Source organism: Pleurodeles waltl, chromosome 12, assembly GCF_031143425.1.
Source record: "Pleurodeles waltl isolate 20211129_DDA chromosome 12, aPleWal1.hap1.20221129, whole genome shotgun sequence".
Lineage (NCBI taxonomy): Eukaryota > Metazoa > Chordata > Amphibia > Caudata > Salamandridae > Pleurodeles > Pleurodeles waltl.
In genome coordinates, this window is record NC_090451.1 from 120,490,681 (window position 1) to 120,509,475 (window position 18,795).

Genomic DNA, 18,795 nt, shown 5'->3' on the forward strand with positions numbered 1-18,795 from the left:
ACTGCCTTCCCATTTAATGTGCATTGTTCTGCAAAACATTTTAAGTAGGAGAAAGTAAAACTTAGTTCATAAAACCGCCTAAACTGGGAGTATTGCCGCTACAGCTTTGACACTTCAGTTTAAAAACGTACGTGCATCAACAAGAAATATTTTTGCGCTAAATAAATTGCTGTCCGACTGCTCACGTAACGCATAAAACTGAGGCAGTCGTAATTACACCACATTGAAGTTATATCTTGGTGGTTTTCATTGATGATGACTCAGCAGCAACAGATCAGATGACTTTTTATTAGTGATAGCGCATCACGGCCTTGATAAGTAAACTTACAAGGAGACAGGCCTAGGTCGATGAACCTTTTGGACTACGTTCAGGGACTTCCCAGTACGAGATGTCTTTTGGCATCACAAATCAATGGATCAATATCTCAACAACAATCGCAATAACTAATCATCATGCTAATCAATAACCTTTAATGAGAGTCAATAAAGTGAACACACCAGGACCTTTCAGTCCTGAATAAAAACACCAATTTAGTTAAGTGTTAGGATACTTATTTCCCTATTGGTTACAATCTAAAGTCATTTCTGTTAATCTCATCAGCAATTCATCTCATTAGTAACTCTTCAGATTTGCAATTAGAAATGCAATTAATCAATGCATGGAGAATATTCACTCAGTATTAACACATCATTAATAAGAACCAACTTAGCAAAGTCTCAGTAGTGCATGATTCAAAAAAGCAAGAACTCAGTAATTTGTCTATTTGCGTCAGATTTTAGTGAACACCTTAACTAACCTCAAATTAGAATCAGCATGTTGGGCTTCATGCAAAACAATTTAGCAAACACAAATTTGGAAAACATCTAACTATGGCCTCAATCAAAGAGCAGTTGGTACCGAGAAAGAAAAGGCAAGCCGACAATTACAATTTTCATCAGATAGTTACCCATCCAACGGATCAGCAAACAGCGTCAGTCTTTGTCCTCAGGCCATCAGTCGTTTTCACCATCAGCAAAGATAGGACAGGGCAAAGCCTCTGTATTGCATAGCTGAGGAACAAGAACTCCCCTCATATAGAGGAGATATGAGTATCAGGTAAGGAATAAGTAAAGGGTGGTTTAGAGTATCAGGACGAACAAACGGCAAAGTCTCAAAGGAAATGGCCTAAATGGCTCAGTAGAATGGCAAATGATGGGTTGGAGTGGAATGTCCAATAAATAGCTGATTTCTGCTCAGGTCATATGTTTAATCAAAACTGTCAAATTTACTCCTAATTCCTCGTTGGATAATAATTTGTGCATCGTTATCTCTGTCCAATAATTATTCACGCATTTCACCAGAATTTTCCACAAACCATAGTTCACATGTCATTGATTGGCCCATGTTATTGACTTCTTCATCGGTTGGAATGTCAGGTAAGAAAAGTTACACTCTACGCTCCAGTCAGTAGTTCCATTGTTTTCTCCTACTCCAGGCAACCTTGCACCTGTTACGAATTACACTGTTGCATTCAGCAAGAATGTCTCCTTGAGCAAGTCCGGTCCCATTAGAAAGAATTTACTACAGCTACACACATCTCTAGCTTCTGGAAAAGTACAGTTTCGTATCCTTCAGGAAAACAGCACATTGCACGTTAGAAAAACACAATTTAATATGAGACCAGGCATGTAGGCCCAGACCCTCGCTAAACTAAGGCCTAGTGCTTAATGTACAAACTCCTAATACATAACTCCAATTTTGATATGTTAATACAAGTTCAAAACATCAGTACATAATTAATTCAGCATTAATAACTTTCATTAGTCTTCGTATACATTGGTAGCCACTCCCCGTGGGCACATTTTAAACGCGTGCATTATTTCTACATTAACACATTTTCGATGCAGTTTCATTACACAATATATTGCAAACTTCTACGTCCCTCAACTTAACAACCCTCCGCCTGAGGAAAGAATTTGTGATTCATGCACAGAACCCGGCCGGCGCTGTTTACAGTAATGCCTAAGCACAGTGCTCACCTGAGCGGTGTTTCCAAACCGAGGCATTGTACTGTCGGAAATACCATGGGATACGTAATTTAACTTTCACATAAAATAGGGTTAAACCAGACATACCGCATATTAAAAAGTAAACACACAATAATAAACCGACAAGGGGGGGATTCGAACCCACACATGCAGAGCACAATGGATTAGCAGTTCATTGCCTTAACCACTCAGCCACCTTGTCGCATAAAGGTCAGTTTTCAGGAGGAAAAAATATAGTAGCCGAAATGTGTTCTATGAGGTGATAGTTGTCCACACATAATAAAGAGCATATATTTACAGATTGTTATGGCAACTTGTTGTCTTCAGCTTTGCTCTAAATGACCTTGTTGTCCTTCCCTACTTCAGCTTGAATTTATATCAGATATGTAATGGAATCATGAAAATTACACATTCCAAACGTGTTCTATCCATATGTGATCTACTGTCACACTACCCTCAAATGAGCTAAGATTGCTTTATTTCAGTTGTACGTGGATTTAAAGTGCAATTTCATACAAATATTTTACTGGTATGGTGCTTTCGAGTCTCTAGGTGTCATTCATTGTTGGGGTGCTTACATGTCAACATTAGGCAGCAAATAGTACACAAATAAGGAAAACTGCCTTCCCATTTAATGTGCATTGTTCTGCAAAACGTTTTAAGTAGGAGAAAGTAAAACTTAGTTTATAAAACCGCCTAAACTGGGAGTATTGCCGCTACAGCTTTCACACTTCAGTTTAAAAACGTACGTGCATCAACAAGAAATATTTTTGCGCTAAATAAATTGCTGTCCGACTGCTCACGTAACGCATAAAACTGAGGCAGTCGTAATTACACCACATTGAAGTAATATCTTGGTGGTTTTCGTTGACGATGACTCAGCAGCAACAGATCAGATGACTTTTTATTAGTGATAGCGCATCACGGCCTTGATAAGTAAACTTACAAGGAGACACGCCTAGGTCGATTAACCTTTCGGACTACGTTCTGGGACTTCCCAGTACGAGATGTCTTTTGGCATCACAAATCAATGGATCAATATCTCAACAACAATCGCAATAACTAATCATCATGCTAATCAATATCCTTTAATGAGAGTCAATAAAGTGAACACACCATGACCTTTCAGTCATGAATAAAAACAACAATTTAGTTAAGTGTTAGGATACTTATTTCCCTATTAGTTACAATCTAAAGTCATTTCTGTTAATCTCATCGGCAATTCATCTCATTAGTAACTCTTCAGATTTGCAATTAGAAATGCAATTAATCAATGCATGGAGAATATTCACTCAGTATTAACACATCATTAATAAGAACCAACTTAGCAAAGTCTCAGTAGTGCATGATTCAAAAAAGCAAGCACTCAGTAATTTGTCTATTTGCGTCAGATTTTAGTGAACACCTTAACTAACCTCAAATTAGAATCAGCATGTTGGGCTTCATGCAAAACAATTTAGCAAACACAAATTTGGAAAACATCTAACTATGGCCTCTATCAAAGAGCAGTTGGTACCGAGAAAGAAAAGGCAAGCCGACAATTACAATTTTCATCAGATAGTTACCCATCCAACGGATCAGCAAACAGCGTCAGTCTTTGTCCTCAGGGCATCAGTCGTTTTCACCATCAGCAAAGATAGGACAGGGCAAAGCCTCTGTATTGCATAGCTGAGGAACAAGAACTCCCCTCATATAGAGGAGATATGAGTATCAGGTAAGGAATAAGTAAAGGGTGGTTTAGAGTATCAGGACGAACAAACGGCAAAGTCTCAAAGGAAATGGCCTAAATGGCTCAGTAGAATGGCAAAGAATGGCTTGGAGTGGAATGTCCAATAAATGGCTGATTTCTGCTCGAGTCATGTGGTTAAATCAAAACTGTCTAATTTACTCCTAATTCCTCATTGGATGATAATTGGTGCATCGTTCTGTCTGTCCAATAATTCCTTATGCATTTCACCAGAATTTTCCACAAACCACAGTTCACATGTCGTTGATTGGCCCATGTTATTGACGTCTTCATCGGTTGGAATGTCAGGTAAGAAAAGTTACACTTTACGCACCAGTCAGTAGTTCCATTGTTTTCTCCTACTCCATGCAGCCTTGCACCTGTTACGAATTACACTGTTGCATTCAGCAAGAATGTCTCCTTGAGCAAGTCGGATCCCATGAGAAAGAATTTACTAGAGCTACACACATCTCTAGCTTCTGGAAAAGTACAGTTTCATGTCCTTCAGGAAAACAGCACATTGCACAGTTTAATATGAGACCAGGCAAGTAGGCCCAGACCCTTGCTAAACTAAGGCCTAGTGCTTAATGAACAAACTCCTAATACATTACTTAAATTTTGATATGTGTAAGGAAATGCCTCCTTGGCATGGTTACCCCCTGACTTTTTGCCTTTGCTGATGCTATGTTTTGAATTGAAAGTGTGCTGAGGTCTGCTAACCAGGCCCCAGCACCAGTGTTCCTTCCCTAACCTGTACTTTTGATTCCACAATTGGCACACCCTGGCATCCAGGTAAGTCCCTTGTAACTGGTACCCCTGGTACCAAGGGCCCTGATGCCAGGGAAGGTTTCTAAGGGCTGCAGCATATCTTATGCCACCCTGGGGACCCCTCACTCAGCACAGAAACACTGCTTGCCAGCTTGTGTGTGCTGCTGAGGACAAAACGAGTAAGTCGACATGGCACTCCCCTCAGGGTGCCATGCCAACCTCACACTGCCTATGCAGTATAGATAGGTCACCCCTCTAGTAGGCCTTACAGCCCTAAGGCAGGGTGCACTATACCATAGGTGAGGGCACCAGTGCATGAGCACTGTGCCCCTACAGTGTCTAAGCCAAACCGTAGACATTGTAAGTGCAGGGTAGCCATAAGAGTATATGGTCTGGGAGTCTGTCAAACACGGACTCCACAGCACCATAATGGCTACACTGAAAACTGGGAAGTTTGGTATCAAACTTCTCAGCACAATAAATGCACACTGATGCCAGTGTACATTTTATTGTGAAATACACCCCAGAGGGCACCTTAGAGGTGCCCCCTGAAAACCTTAACCGACTATCCAGCAGCCTGCCACAACCAAGACATGTTGCTGGCCCCATGGGGAGAGTGCCTTTGTCACTCTGAGGCCAGTAACAAAGCCTGCACTGGGTGGAGATGCTAGCACCTCCCCCAGGCAGGAGGCTTACCCCCTTTGTTCCAGCACCGCAGGGCACTCCAGCTTGTGGAATTGCCTGCCCCCCCCGGCCACGGCCCCACTTTTGGCGGCAAGGCCGGAGGAAATAATGAGAATAACAAGGAGGAGTCACTGGCCAGTCAGGACAGCCCCTAAGGTGTCCTGAGCTGAAGTGACTCTAACTTTGAGAAATCCTCCATCTTGCAGATGGAGGATTCCCCAATAGGATTAGGGATGTGACCCCCTCCCCTTGGGAGGAGGCACAAAGAGGGTGTACCCACCCTCCGGGCTAGTAGCCATTGGCTACTAACCCCCCAGACCTAAATACGCCCTTAAATTTAGTATTTAAGGGCTTCCCTGAACCTAAAGATTTAGATTCCTGCAACTTACAAGAAGAAGAGGACTGCTGAGCTGAAAGACCCCTGCAGAGGAAGAAAAGAAGACACCAACTGCTTTGGCCCCAGACCTACCGGCCTGTCTACTGCCTTCCCAAAGAAACCTGCTCCAGCGACGCTTTCCCAAGGACCAGCGACCTCTGAATCCTCAGAGGACTGCCCTGCTTCAAGAAAGACCAGAAACTCCCGAGGACAGCGGCACTGCTCCAAAAAGAACTGCAACTTTGTTACAGAGGAGCAGATTTAAAGACCCCTGCAAATCCCCGCAAGAAGCGTGAGACTTGCAACACTGCACCCGGCGACCCCGACTCGACTGGTGGAGAACCAACACCTCAGGGAGGACCCTCCGGCGACTCCGAGACCGTGAGTAACCAAAGTTGTCCCCCCTGAGCCCCCACAGCGACGCCTGCAGAGGGAATCCCGAGGCTCCCCCTGACCACGACTGCCTGAACCTAAAGTCCCGACGGATGGAAAAGACCCTGCACCCGCAGCCCCCAGCACCTGAAGGAACGGAACTTCTGTGCAGGAGTGACCCCCAGGAGTCCCTCTCCCTTGCCCAGGTGGTGGCTACCCCGAGGAGCTCCCCCCTTGCCTGCCTGCACCGCTGAAGAGATCCCTTGGTCTCTCATTGAGACCTACAGAGAACCCGACGCTTGTTTACACACTGCACCCGGCCGCCCCCGCGCTGCTGAGGGTGTACTTTTTGTGCTGACTTGTGTCCCCCCCGGTGCCCTACAAAACCCCCCTGGTCTGCCCTCCGAAGACGCGGGTACTTACCTGCTGGCAGACCGGAACCAGGGCACCCCCTTCTCTCCATTGAAGCCTATGTGTTTTGGGCACCTCTTTGACCTCTGCACCTGACCGGCCCTGAGCTGCTGGTGTGGTAACTTTGGGGTTGCTCTGAACCCCCAACGGTGGGCTACCTTGGACCCAAACCTGAGACTTGTAAGTGATTTACTTACCTGCTAAAACTAACAATAACTTACCTCCCCCAGGAACTGTGAAAATTGCACTGTGTCCACTTTTAAAACAGCTTATTGTGTTTTGTGAGAAAATTATATATGCTACTGTGATTATTCAAAGTTCCTAAAGTACTTACCTGCAATACCTTTCAAATGAGATATTACATGTAGAATTTGAACCTGTGGTTCTTAAAATAAACTAAGAAAATATATTTTTCTATAACAAAACCTATTGGCCTGGATTTGTCTCTGAGTGTGTGTTCCTCATTTATTGCCTGTGTGTATGTACAACAAATGCTTAACACTACTCCTTTGATAAGCCTACTGCTCGACCACACTACCACAAAATAGAGCATTAGTATTATCTCTTTTTGCCACTATCTTACCTCTAAGGGGAACCCTTGGACTCTGTGCATACAATTCCTTACTTTGAAATAGTGCATACAGAGCCAACTTTCTACATTGGTGGATCAGCGGTGGGGTACAAGACTTTGCATTAGCTGGACTACTCAGCCAATACCTGATCACATGACAAATTCCAAAAATTGCCATTAGAAATTGATTTTTGCAATTTGAAATTTTTCTAAATTCTTAAAAGACCTGCTAGGGCCTTGTGTTAGATCCTGGTTAGCATTTCTTTTAGAGTTTAAAAGTTTGGTAAAAGTTTGAATTAGATTCTAGAACTAGTTTTTAGATTCCTAAAAAGTATTCCAACTTTTAGAAGCATAATGTCTAGTGCAGAGATGAATGTGGTGGAACTCGACACCACACCTTACCTCCATCTTAAGATGAGGGAGCTAAGGTCACTCTGTAAAATAAAGAAAATAGTAATGGGCCCCAGACCTTCCAAACTACAGCTCCAGGAGCTGTTGGCAGAGTTTCAAAAGGCCAACCCCTCTGAGGATGGCAACACAGAGGATGATGATAGTGACTTGGAGGGTGATTCCCCCCTACCAGTCCTATCTAGGGAAGACAGGGCCTCTCAAGCCCTGACTCCAAGCATAATAGTCAGAGATGCTGGCTCCCTCACAGGAGGGACCAACTTCTCTGAAATCACTGAGGATAACTCCAGTGAAGAGGACATCCAGTTAGCCAGGATGGCCAAAAGATTGGCTTTGGAAAGACAGATCCTAGCCATAGAAAGGGAAAGACAAGAGATGGGCCTAGGACCCATCAATGGTGGCAACAACATAAATAGGGTCAGAGATTCTCCTGACATGTTGAAAATCCCTAAAGGGATTGTAACTAAATATGAAGATGGTGATGACATCACCAAATGGTTCACAGCTTTTGAGAGGGCTTGTGTAACCAGAAAAGTGAACAAATCTCACTGGGGTGCTCTCCTTTGGGAAATGTTCACAGGAAAGTGTAGGGATAGACTCCTCAGACTCTCTGGAAAAGATGGAGAATCTTATGACCTCATGAAGGGTACCCTGATTGAGGGCTTTGGATTCTCCACTGAGGAGTAGAGGATTAGATTCAGGGGGGCTCAAAAATCCTCGAGCCAGACCTGGGTTGACTTTGTAGACCACTCAGTAAAAACACTAGATGGTTGGATTCAAGGCAGTGGTGTAAGTAATTATGATGGGCTGTACAATTTATTTGTGAAAGAACACCTATTAAGTAATTGTTTCAATGATAAACTGCATCAGCATCTGGTAGACCTAGGACCAATTTCTCCCCAAGAATTGGGAAAGAAGGCGGACCATTGGGTCAAGACTAGGGTGTCCATAACTTCCACAGGGGGTGACCAAAAGAAAGGGGTCACAAAACCTCCCCAGGGGAAGGGTGGTGAGACAGCCAAAAACAAAAATAGTAAAGAGTCTTCTACAGGCCCCCAAAAACCTGCACAGGAGGGTGGGCCCAGAGCCTCTTCACAAAACAATTCTGGGTACAAGGGTAAAAACTTTGATCCCAAAAAGGCCTGGTGTCGTAGCTGTAGTCAGTCTGGACACCAAACTGGAGACAAGGCCTGTCCCAAGAAAGATACCACTTCTAACTCCACTCCAGCTAAAACTGGAATTGCCAGTCTCCAAGTGGGATCAACAGTGTGCCCAGAGCAAATCAGGTGTCACACTGAAGCTACATTAGTCTCTGAGGGTGGAGTGGATTTAGCCACACTGGCTGCCTGGCCCCCTAACATGCAAAAATACAGGCAGCAGCTCTTAATTAATGGGACAAGTGTAGAGGGCCTGAGGGATACAGGTGCCAGTGTCACTATGGTGACAGAGAAACTGGTTTCCCCTGGCCAATACCTGACTGGACAAACCTATCCAGTCACCAATGCTGACAATCAAACTAAAGTACATCCCATGGCAATGGTAACTTTAGAGTGGGGAGGGGTCAATGGCCTGAAACAGGTGGTGGTCTCCTCAAATATCCCAGTAGACTGTTTGCTTGGAAATGACCTGGAGTCCTCAGCATGGGCTGAGGTAGAACTGAAAACCCATGCAGCCATGCTGGGTATCCCTGAACTGGTGTGTGTCAAAACAAGGGCACAGTGCAAGGCACAGGGTGAAAAAGTAGAGCTGGAGTCTGGAAGAAAGGCCCAGCCTACCAAGAGAAAAAGAAAGTCAGCTGGGAAACCAGCTGCAACACAACAAGAAAAAGAGAGCCTCTCTTCTCAGGAAGAAGTTCTGCCCTCTGAGGGAACTGAGCCTATGGAGCTGGAACCTTATCAGGTTGAGCTCTTGGGCCCAGGGGGACCCTCAAGGGAAGAGTTGTGTAAGGGACAAGAAACCTGTCCCTCTCTTGAAGGCCTTAGGCAGAAAGCTGCTGAAGAGTCCAAAGGCAAGAAAAATGGAACACATAGGGTCTATTGGGAAGATGGACTCCTGTACACTGAGGCAAGAGATCCCAAACCTGGTGCCACTAGGAGAGTGGTAGTGCCTCAGGGGTTCAGAGAGTTTATTCTGACCTTAGCCCATGATATTCCCCTTGCTGGGCATTTGGGACAAACCAAGACGTGGGAGAGGTTAGTCAACCACTTCTACTGGCCCAACATGTCCCAGAAGGTTAAGGAGTTTTGCACCTCCTGTACCACCTGTCAAGCCAGTGGTAAGACAGGTGGACATCCAAAGGCCCCCCTCATTCCACTTCCAGTGGTGGGGGTCCCCTTTGAAAGAGTGGGTGTGGACATAGTGGGTCCACTGGAACATCCCACAGCCTCAGGAAATATGTACATCCTAGTAGTAGTGGATCATGCTACTAGGTATCCTGAAGCTATTCCCCTTAGGTCGACTACTGCCCCTGCAGTAGCCAAGGCCCTCATTGGTATCTTTACCAGAGTGGGCTTCCCTAAGGAGGTGGTGTCTGACAGAGGTACCAACTTCATGTCAGCATACCTGAAACACATGTGGAATGAGTGTGGAGTGACTTATAAATTCACTACACCCTATCATCCACAAACTATTGGCCTTGTTGAGAGATTCAACAAGACATTAAAGGGCATGATCATGGGGCTCCCAGAAAAACTCAAAAGGAGATGGGATGTCCTCTTGCCATGTCTGCTTTTCGCTTACAGAGAGGTGCCTCAGAAGGGAGGAGGGATCTCACCCTTATGAACTTCTGTTTGGTCACCCTGTAAGGGGACCACTAGCTCTTGTGAAAGAAGGCTGGGAGAGACCTCTTCATGAGCCTAAACAAGACATAGTGGACTATGTACTTGGCCTTCGCTCAAGGATGGCAGAGTACATGGAAAAGGCAAGCAAAAACCTTGAGGCCAGCCAACAGCTCCAGAAGTGTTGGTATGACCAAAAGGCTGCACTGGTTGAATTTCAACCAGGGCAGAAAGTCTGGGTTTTGGATCCTGTGGCTCAGAGGGCACTTCAGGACAAATGGAGTGGCCCTTACCCAGTGCTAGAGAGGAAGAGTCAGGTCACCTATCTGGTAGACCTGGGCACAAGCAGGAGCCCCAAGAGGGTGATCCATGTGAACCGCCTTAAGCTCTTCCATGACAGGGCTGATGTAAATCTGTTAATGGTAACAGATGAAGATCAGGAAGCTGAGAGTGAGCCTCTCCCTGATCTTCTGTCATCAGACCCTAATGATGGCTCAGTAGATGGAGTGATCTATTCAGACACCCTCTCTGGCCAACAGCAAGCTGACTGTAGGAAGGTCCTGCAACAGTTTGCTGAGCTCTTTTCCCTAACCCCTGGTCAGACACACCTGTGTACCCATGATGTGGACACAGGAGACAGCATGCCTGTCAAAAACAAAATATTCAGACAGTCTGATCAAGTTAAGGAAAGCATCAAGGTGGAAGTCCACAAGATGCTGGAATTGGGAGTAATTGAGTACTCTGACAGCCCCTGGGCTAGCCCAGTGGTCTTAGTCCCCAAACCTCACACCAAAGATGGAAAGAGAGAGATGAGGTTTTGTGTGGACTACAGAGGACTTAACTCTGTCACCAAGACAGATGCCCATCCCATTCCTAGAGCTGATGAGCTGATTGATAAATTAGGGGCTGCCAAATTCTTAAGTACCTTTGACTTAACAGCAGGGTACTGGCAAATCAAAATGGCCCCTGGAGCAAAAGAAAAGACAGCATTCTCCACACCTGATGGGCATTATCAGTTCACTGTTATGCCCTTTGGTTTAAAGAATGCCCCTGCCACCTTCCAAAGGTTGGTGAATCAAGTCCTTGCTGGCTTGGAGTCCTTCAGTGCAGCTTATCTTGACGATATTGCTGTCTTTAGCTCCAACTGGCAGGATCACCTGGTCCACCTGAAGAAGGTTATGAAGGCTCTGCAATCTGCAGGCCTCTCTATCAAGGCATACAAATGCCAGATAGGGCTGGGAACTGTGGTTTACTTGGGACACCTTGTAGGTGGAGGCCAAGTTCAGCCACTCCAGCCTAAGATCCAGACTATTCTGGACTGGGCAGTTCCAAAAACCCAGACTCAAGGCAGGTCATTCCTTGGCTTTACTGGGTACTATAGGAGGTTTGTGAAGGGATATGGATCCATTGTGACAGCCCTCACAGAACTCACCTCCAAGAAAATGCCCAAGAAAGTAAACTGGACTGTAGAATGCCAACAGGCCTTTGACACCCTGAAACAAGCAATGTGCACAGCACCAGTTCTAAAAGCTCTAGATTACTCCAAGCAGTTCATTGTGCAGACAGATGCCTCTGAACATGGGATAGGGGCAGTTTTGTCCCAAACAAATGATGATGGCCTTGACCAGCCTGTTGCTTTCATTAGCAGGAGGTTACTCCCCAGGGAGCAGCGTTGGAGTGCCATTGAGAGGGAGGCCTTTGCTGTGGTTTGGTCCCTGAAGAAGCTGAGACCATACCTCTTTGGTACTCACTTCCTAGTTCAGACTGACCACAGACCTCTCAGATGGCTGATGCAAATGAAAGGTGAAAATCCAAAACTGTTGAGGTGGTCCATCTCCCTACAGGGAATGGACTTTATAGTGGAACACAGACCTGGGACTGCCCATGCCAATGCAGATGGCCTTTCCAGGTTCTTCCACTTAGAAAATGAAGACTCTCTTGGGAAAGGTTAGTCTCATCCTCTTTCGTTTGGGGGGGGGGGGGTTGTGTAAGGAAATGCCTCCTTGGCATGGTTACCCCCTGACTATTTGCCTTTGCTGATGCTATGTTTTGAATTGAAAGTGTGCTGAGGTCTGCTAAGCAGGCCCCAGCACCAGTGTTCTTTCCCTAACCTGTACTTTTGATTCCACAATTGGCACACCCTGGCATCCAGGTAAGTCCCTTGTAACTGGTACCCCTGGTACCAAGGGCCCTGATGCCAGGGAAGGTTTCTAAGGACTGCAGCATATCTTATGCCACCCTGGGGACCCCTCACTCAGCACAGACACACTGCTTGCCAGCTTGTGTGTGCTGGTGAGAACAAAACGAGTGAGTCGACATGGCACTCCCCTCAGGGTGCCATGCCAACCTCACACTGCCTATGCAGTATAGATAAGTCACCCCTCTAGTAGGCCTTACAGCCCTAAGGCAGGGTGCACTATACCATAGGTGAGGGCACCAGTGCATGAGCACTGTGCCCCTACAGTGTCTAAGCCAAACCTTAGACATTGTAAGTGCAGGGTAGCCATACTGTAAGAGTATATGGTCTGGGAGTCTGTCAAACACGGACTCCACAGCACCATAATGGCTACACTGAAAACTGGGAAGTTTGGTATCAAACTTCTCAGCACAATAAATGCACACTGATGCCAGTGTCCATTTTATTGTGAAATACACCCCAGAGGGCACCTTAGAGGTGCCCCCTGAAACCTTAACCGACTATCTGTGTAGGCTGACTGGTTCCAGCAGCCTGCCACAACCGAGACATGTTGCTGGCCCCATGGGGAGAGTGCCTTTGTCATTCTGAGGCCAGTAACAAAGCCTGCACTGGGTGGAGATGCTAACACCTCCCCCAGGCAGGAGCTGTAACACCTGGCGGTGAGCCTCAAAGGCTTACCCCCTTTGTTCCAGCACCGCAGGGCACTCCAGCTAGTGGAGTTGCCCGCCCCCCCCCCCCCGGCCACGGCCCCACTTTTGGCGGCAAGGCCAGAGGAAATAATGAGAATAACAAGGAGGAGTCACTGGCCAGTCAGGACAGCCCCTAAGGTGTCCTGAGCTGAAGTGACTCTAACTTTTAGAAATCCTCCATCTTGCAGATGGAGGATTCCCCAATAGGATTAGGGATGTGACCCCCTCCCCTTGGGAGGAGGCACAAAGAGGGTGTACCCACCCTCAGGGCTAGTAGCCATTGGCTACTAACCCCCCAGACCTAAATACGCCCTTAAGTTTAGTATTTAAGGGCTTCCCTGAACCTAAAGATTTAGATTCCAGCAACTTACAAGAAGAAGAGGACTGCTGAGCTGAAAGACCCCTGCAGAGGAAGAAAAGAAGACACCAACTGCTTTGGCCCCAGACCTACCGGCCTGTCTCCTGCCTTCCCAAAGAAACCTGCTCCAGTGACGCTTTCCCAAGGACCAGCGACCTCTGAATCCTCAGAGGACTGCCCTGCTTCAAGAAAGACCAGAAACTCCCGAGGACAGCGGCACTGCTCCAAAAAGAACTGCAACTTTGTTACAGAGGAGCAGATTTAAAGACCCCTGCAAATCCCCGCAAGAAGCGTGAGACTTGCAACACTGCACCCGGCGACCCCGACTCGATGGTGGAGAACCAACACCTCAGGAAGGACCCTCCGGCGACTCCGAGACCGCGAGTAACCAAAGTTGTCCCCCCTGAGCCTCCACAGCGACGCCTGCAGAGGGAATCCCGAGGCTCCCTCTGACCACGACTGCCTGAACCTAAAGACCCTGCACCCGCAGCCCCCAGCACCTGAAGGAATGGAACTTCTGTGCAGGAGTGACCCCCAGGAGGCCCTCTCCCTTGACCAGGTGGTGGCTACCCCGAGGAGCTCCCCCCTTGCCTGCCTGCACCGCTGAAGAGATCCCTTGGTCTCTCATTGAAACCTACCGAGAACCCGACGCTTGTTTACACACTGCACCCGGCCGCCCCCGCGCTGCTGAGGGCGTACTTTTTGTGCTGACTTGTGTCCAACCCGGTGCCTTACAAAACCCCCCTGGTCTGCCCTCCGAAGACGCGGGTACTTACCTGCTGGCAGACCGGAACCAGGGCACCCCCTTCTCTCCATTGAAGCCTATGTGTTTTGGGCACCTCTTTGACCTCTGCACCTGACCGGCCCTGAGCTGCTGGTGTGGTAACTTTGGGGTTGCTCTGATCCCTCAACGGTGGGCTACCTTGAACCCAAACCTGAGACTTGTAAGTGATTTACTTACCTGCTAAAACTAACAATAACTTACCTCCCCCAGGAACTGTGAAAATTGTTCTTAAAATAAACTAAGAAAATATATTTTTCTATAACGAAACCTATTGGCCTGGATTTGTCTCTGAGTGTGTGTTCCTCATTTATTGCCTGTGTGTATGTACAACAAATGCTTAACACTACTCCTTTGATAAGCCTACTGCTCGACCACACTACCACAAAATAGAGCATTAGTATTATCTCTTTTTGCGACTATCTTACCTCTAAGGGGAACCCTTGGACTCTGTGCATTCAATTCCTTACATTGAAATAGTGCATACAGAGCCAACTTCCTACAATATGTTAATACAAATTCAAAACATCAGTACATAATTAATTCAGCATTAATAACTTTCATTAGTCTTCGTATACATTGGTAGCCACTCCCCGTGGGCACATTTTAAACGTGTGCATTATTTCTACATTAACACATTTTCTATGCAGTTTCATTACACAATATATTGCAAACTTCTACGTCCCCCAACTTAACAACCCTCCGCCTGAGGAAAGAATTTGTGATTCATGCACAGAACCCGGCTGGCGCTGTTTACAGTAATGCCTAAGCACAGTGCTCACCTGAGCGGTGTTTCCAAACCGAGGCATTGTACTGTCGGAAATACCATGGGATACGTAATTTAACTTTCACATAAAATAGGGTTAAACCAGACATACCGCATATTAAAAAGTAAACACACAATAATAAACCGACAAGGGTGTGATTCGAACCCACGCATGCAGAGCACAATGGATTAGCAGTCCATCGCCTTAACCACTCAGCCACCTTGTCGTGTAAAGGTCAGTTTTCAGGAGGAAAAAATATAGTAGCCGAAATGTGTTCTATGAGGTGATAGTTGTCCACACATAATAAAGAGCATATATTTACAGATTGTTATGGCAACTTGTTGTCTTCAGCTTTGCTCTAAATGACCTTGTTGTCCTTCCCTACTTCAGCTTGAATTTATATGATATATGTAATGGAATCATGAAAATTACACATTCCAAACGTGTTCTATCCATATGTGATCTACTGTCACTACCCTCAAATGAGCTAAGATTGCTTTATTTCAGTTGTACGTGGATTTAAAGTGCAATTTCATACAAATATTTTACTGGTATGGTGCTTTCGAGTCTCTAGGTGTCATTCATTGTTGGGGTGCTTACATGTCAACATTAGGCAGCAAATAGTACACAAATAAGGAAAACTGCCTTCCCATTTAATGTGCATTGTTCTGCAAAACGTTTTAAGTAGGAGAAAGTAAAACTTAGTTTATAAAACCGCCTAAACTGGGAGTATTGCCGCTACAGCTTTGACACTTCAGTTTAAAAACGTACGTGCATCAACAAGAAATATTTTTGCGCTAAATAAATTGCTGTCCGACTGCTCACGTAACGCATAAAACTGAGGCAGTCGTAATTACACCACATTGAAGTAATATCTTGGTGGTTTTCGTTGACGATGACTCAGCAGCAACAGATCAGATGACTTTTTATTAGTGATAGCGCATCACGGCCTTGATAAGTAAACTTACAAGGAGACACGCCTAGGTCGATGAACCTTTTGGACTACATTCGGGGACTTCCAAGTACGAGATGTCTTTTGGCATCACAAATCAATGGATCAATATCTCAACAACAATCGCAATAACTAATCATCATGCTAATCAATAACCTTTAATGAGAGTCAATAAAGTGAACACACCATGACTTTTCAGTCATGAATAAAAACACCAATTTAGTTAAGTGTTAGGATACTTATTTCCCTATTGGTTACAATCTAAAGTCATTTCTGTTAATCTCATCGGCAATTCATCTCATTAGTAACTCTTCAGATTTGCAATTAGAAATGCAATTAATCAATGCATGGAGAATATTCACTCAGTATTAACACATCATTAATAAGAACCAACTTAGCAAAGTCTCAGTAGTGCATGATTCAAAAAAGCAAGAACTCAGTAATTTGACTATTTGCGTCAGATTTTAGTGAACACCTTAACTAATCTCAAATTAGCATCAGCATGTTGGGCTTCATGCGAAACAATTTAGCAAACACAAATTTGGAAAACATCTAACTATGGCTTCTATCAAAGAGCAGTTGGTACCGAGAAAGAAAAGGCAAGCCGACAATTACAATTTTCATCAGATAGTTACCCATCCAACGGATCAGCAAACAGCGTCAGTCTTTGTCCTCAGGCCATCAGTCGTTTTCACCATCAGCAAAGAAAGAACAGGGCAAAGCCTCTGTATTGCATAGCTGAGGAACAAGAACTCCCCTCATATAGAGGAGATATGAGTATCAGGTAAGGAATAAGTAAAGGGTGGTTTAGAGTATCAGGACAAACAAACGGCAAAGTCTCAAAGGAAATGGCCTAAATGGCTCAGTAGAATGGCAAAGAATGGGTTGAGTGGAATGTCCAATAAATAGCTGATTTCTGCTCAGGTCATATGGTTAAATCAAAACTGTCTAATTTACTCCTAATTCCTCGTTGGATAATAATTTGTGCATCGTTATCTCTGTCCAATAATTATTCACGCATTTCACCAGAATTTTCCACAAACCATAGTTCACATGTCGTTGATTGGCCCATGTTATTGACGTCTTCATCGGTTGGAATGTCAGGTAAGAAAAGTTACACTTTACGCACCAGTCAGTAGTTCCATTGTTTTCTCCTACTCCAGGCAACCTTGCACCTGTTACGAATTACACTGTTGCATTCAGCAAGAATGTCTCCTTGAGCAAGTCGGGTCCCATGAGAAAGAATTTACTACAGCTACACACATCTCTAGCTTCTGGAAAAGTACAGTTTCGTGTCCTTCAGGAAAACAGCACATTGCACGTTAGAAAAACACAGTTTAATATGAGACCAGGCATGTAGGCCCAGACCCTCGCTAAACTAAGGCCTAGTGCTTAATGTACAAACTCCTAACACATAACTCCAATTTTGATATGTTAATACAAGTTCAAAACATCAGTACATAATTAATTCAGCATTAATAACTTTCATTTGTCTTCGTATACATTGGTAGCCACTCCCCGTGGGCACATTTTAAACGCATGCATTATTTCTACATTAACACATTTTCTATGCAGTTTCATTACACAATATATTGCAAACTTCTACGTCCCCCAACTTAACAACCCTCCGCCTGAGGAAAGAATTTGTGATTCATGCACAGAACCCGGCCGGCGCAGTTTACAGTAATGCCTAAGCACAGTGCTCACCTGAGCGGTGTTTCCAAACCGAGGCATTGTATTGTCGGAAATACCATGGGATACGTAATTTAACTTTCACATAAAATAGGGTTAAACCAGACATACCGCATATTAAAAAGTAAACACACAATAATAAGCCGACAAGGGTGGGATTTGAACCCACGCATGCAGAGCACAATGGATTAGCAGTCCATCGCCTTAACCACTCAGCCACCTTGTCGTGTAAATGTCAGATTTCAGGAGGAAAAAATATAGTAGCCGAAATGTGTTCTATGAGGTGATGGTTGTCCACACATAATAAAGAGCATATATTTACAGATTGTTATGGCAACTTGTTGTCTTCAGCTTTGCTCTAAATGACCTTGTTGTCCTTCCCTGCTTCAGCTTGAATTTATATGATATATGTAATGGAATCATGAAAATTACACATTCCAAACCTGTTCTATCCATATGTGATCTACTGTCACACTACCCTCAAATGAGCTAAGATTGCTTTATTTCAGTTTTACGTGGATTTAAAGTGCAATTTCATACAAATATTTTACTGGTATGGTGCTTTCCAGTCTCTAGGTGTCATTCATTGTTGGGGTGCTTACATGTCAACATTAGGCAGCAAATAGTACACAAATAAGGAAAACTGCCTTCCCATTTAATGTGCATTGTTCTGCAAAACGTTTTAAGTAGGAGAAAGTAAAACTTAGTTTATAAAACCGCCTAAACTGGGAGTATTGCCGCTACAGCTTTGACACTTCAGTTTAAAAACGTACGTGCATCAACAAGAAATATTTTTGCGCTAAATAAATTGCTGTCCGACTGCTCACGTAACGCATAAAACTGAGGCAGTCGTAATTACACCACATTGAAGTAATATCTTGGTGGTTTTCGTTGACGATGACTCAGCAGCAACAGATCAGATGACTTTTTATTAGTGATAGCGCATCACGGCCTTGATAAGTAAACTTACAAGGAGACACGCCTAGGTCGATGAACCTTTTGGACTACGTTCGGGGACTTCCCAGTACGAGATGTCTTTTGGCATCACAAATCAATGGATCAATATCGCAACAACAATCGCAATAACTAATCATCATGCTAATCAATAACCTTTAATGAGAGTCAATAAAGTGAACACACCATGACCTTTCAGTCATGAATAAAAACACCAATTTAGTTAAGTGTTAGGATACTTATTTCCCTATTGGTTACAATCTAAAGTCATTTCTGTTAATCTC

At 44.8% G+C, this 18,795-nt stretch overlaps 3 non-coding genes across 3 annotated transcripts; all 3 read right to left on the minus strand.

Moving 5' to 3' along the window:
- Positions 1-2,148: 2,148 nt before the first annotated feature.
- On the minus strand, positions 2,149-2,230 carry TRNAS-GCU (transfer RNA serine (anticodon GCU)). Its single transcript has one exon. It is a non-coding gene; the product is annotated as a tRNA-Ser (tRNA).
- A 12,827-nt stretch (positions 2,231-15,057) lies between these two features.
- Positions 15,058-15,139, minus strand: TRNAS-GCU (transfer RNA serine (anticodon GCU)). The gene has a single exon. It is a non-coding gene; the product is annotated as a tRNA-Ser (tRNA).
- Positions 15,140-17,701: 2,562 nt separating this feature from the next.
- TRNAS-GCU (transfer RNA serine (anticodon GCU)) lies at positions 17,702-17,783 on the minus strand. Its single transcript has one exon. It is a non-coding gene; the product is annotated as a tRNA-Ser (tRNA).
- Between the last annotated feature and the right edge of the window lie 1,012 nt (positions 17,784-18,795).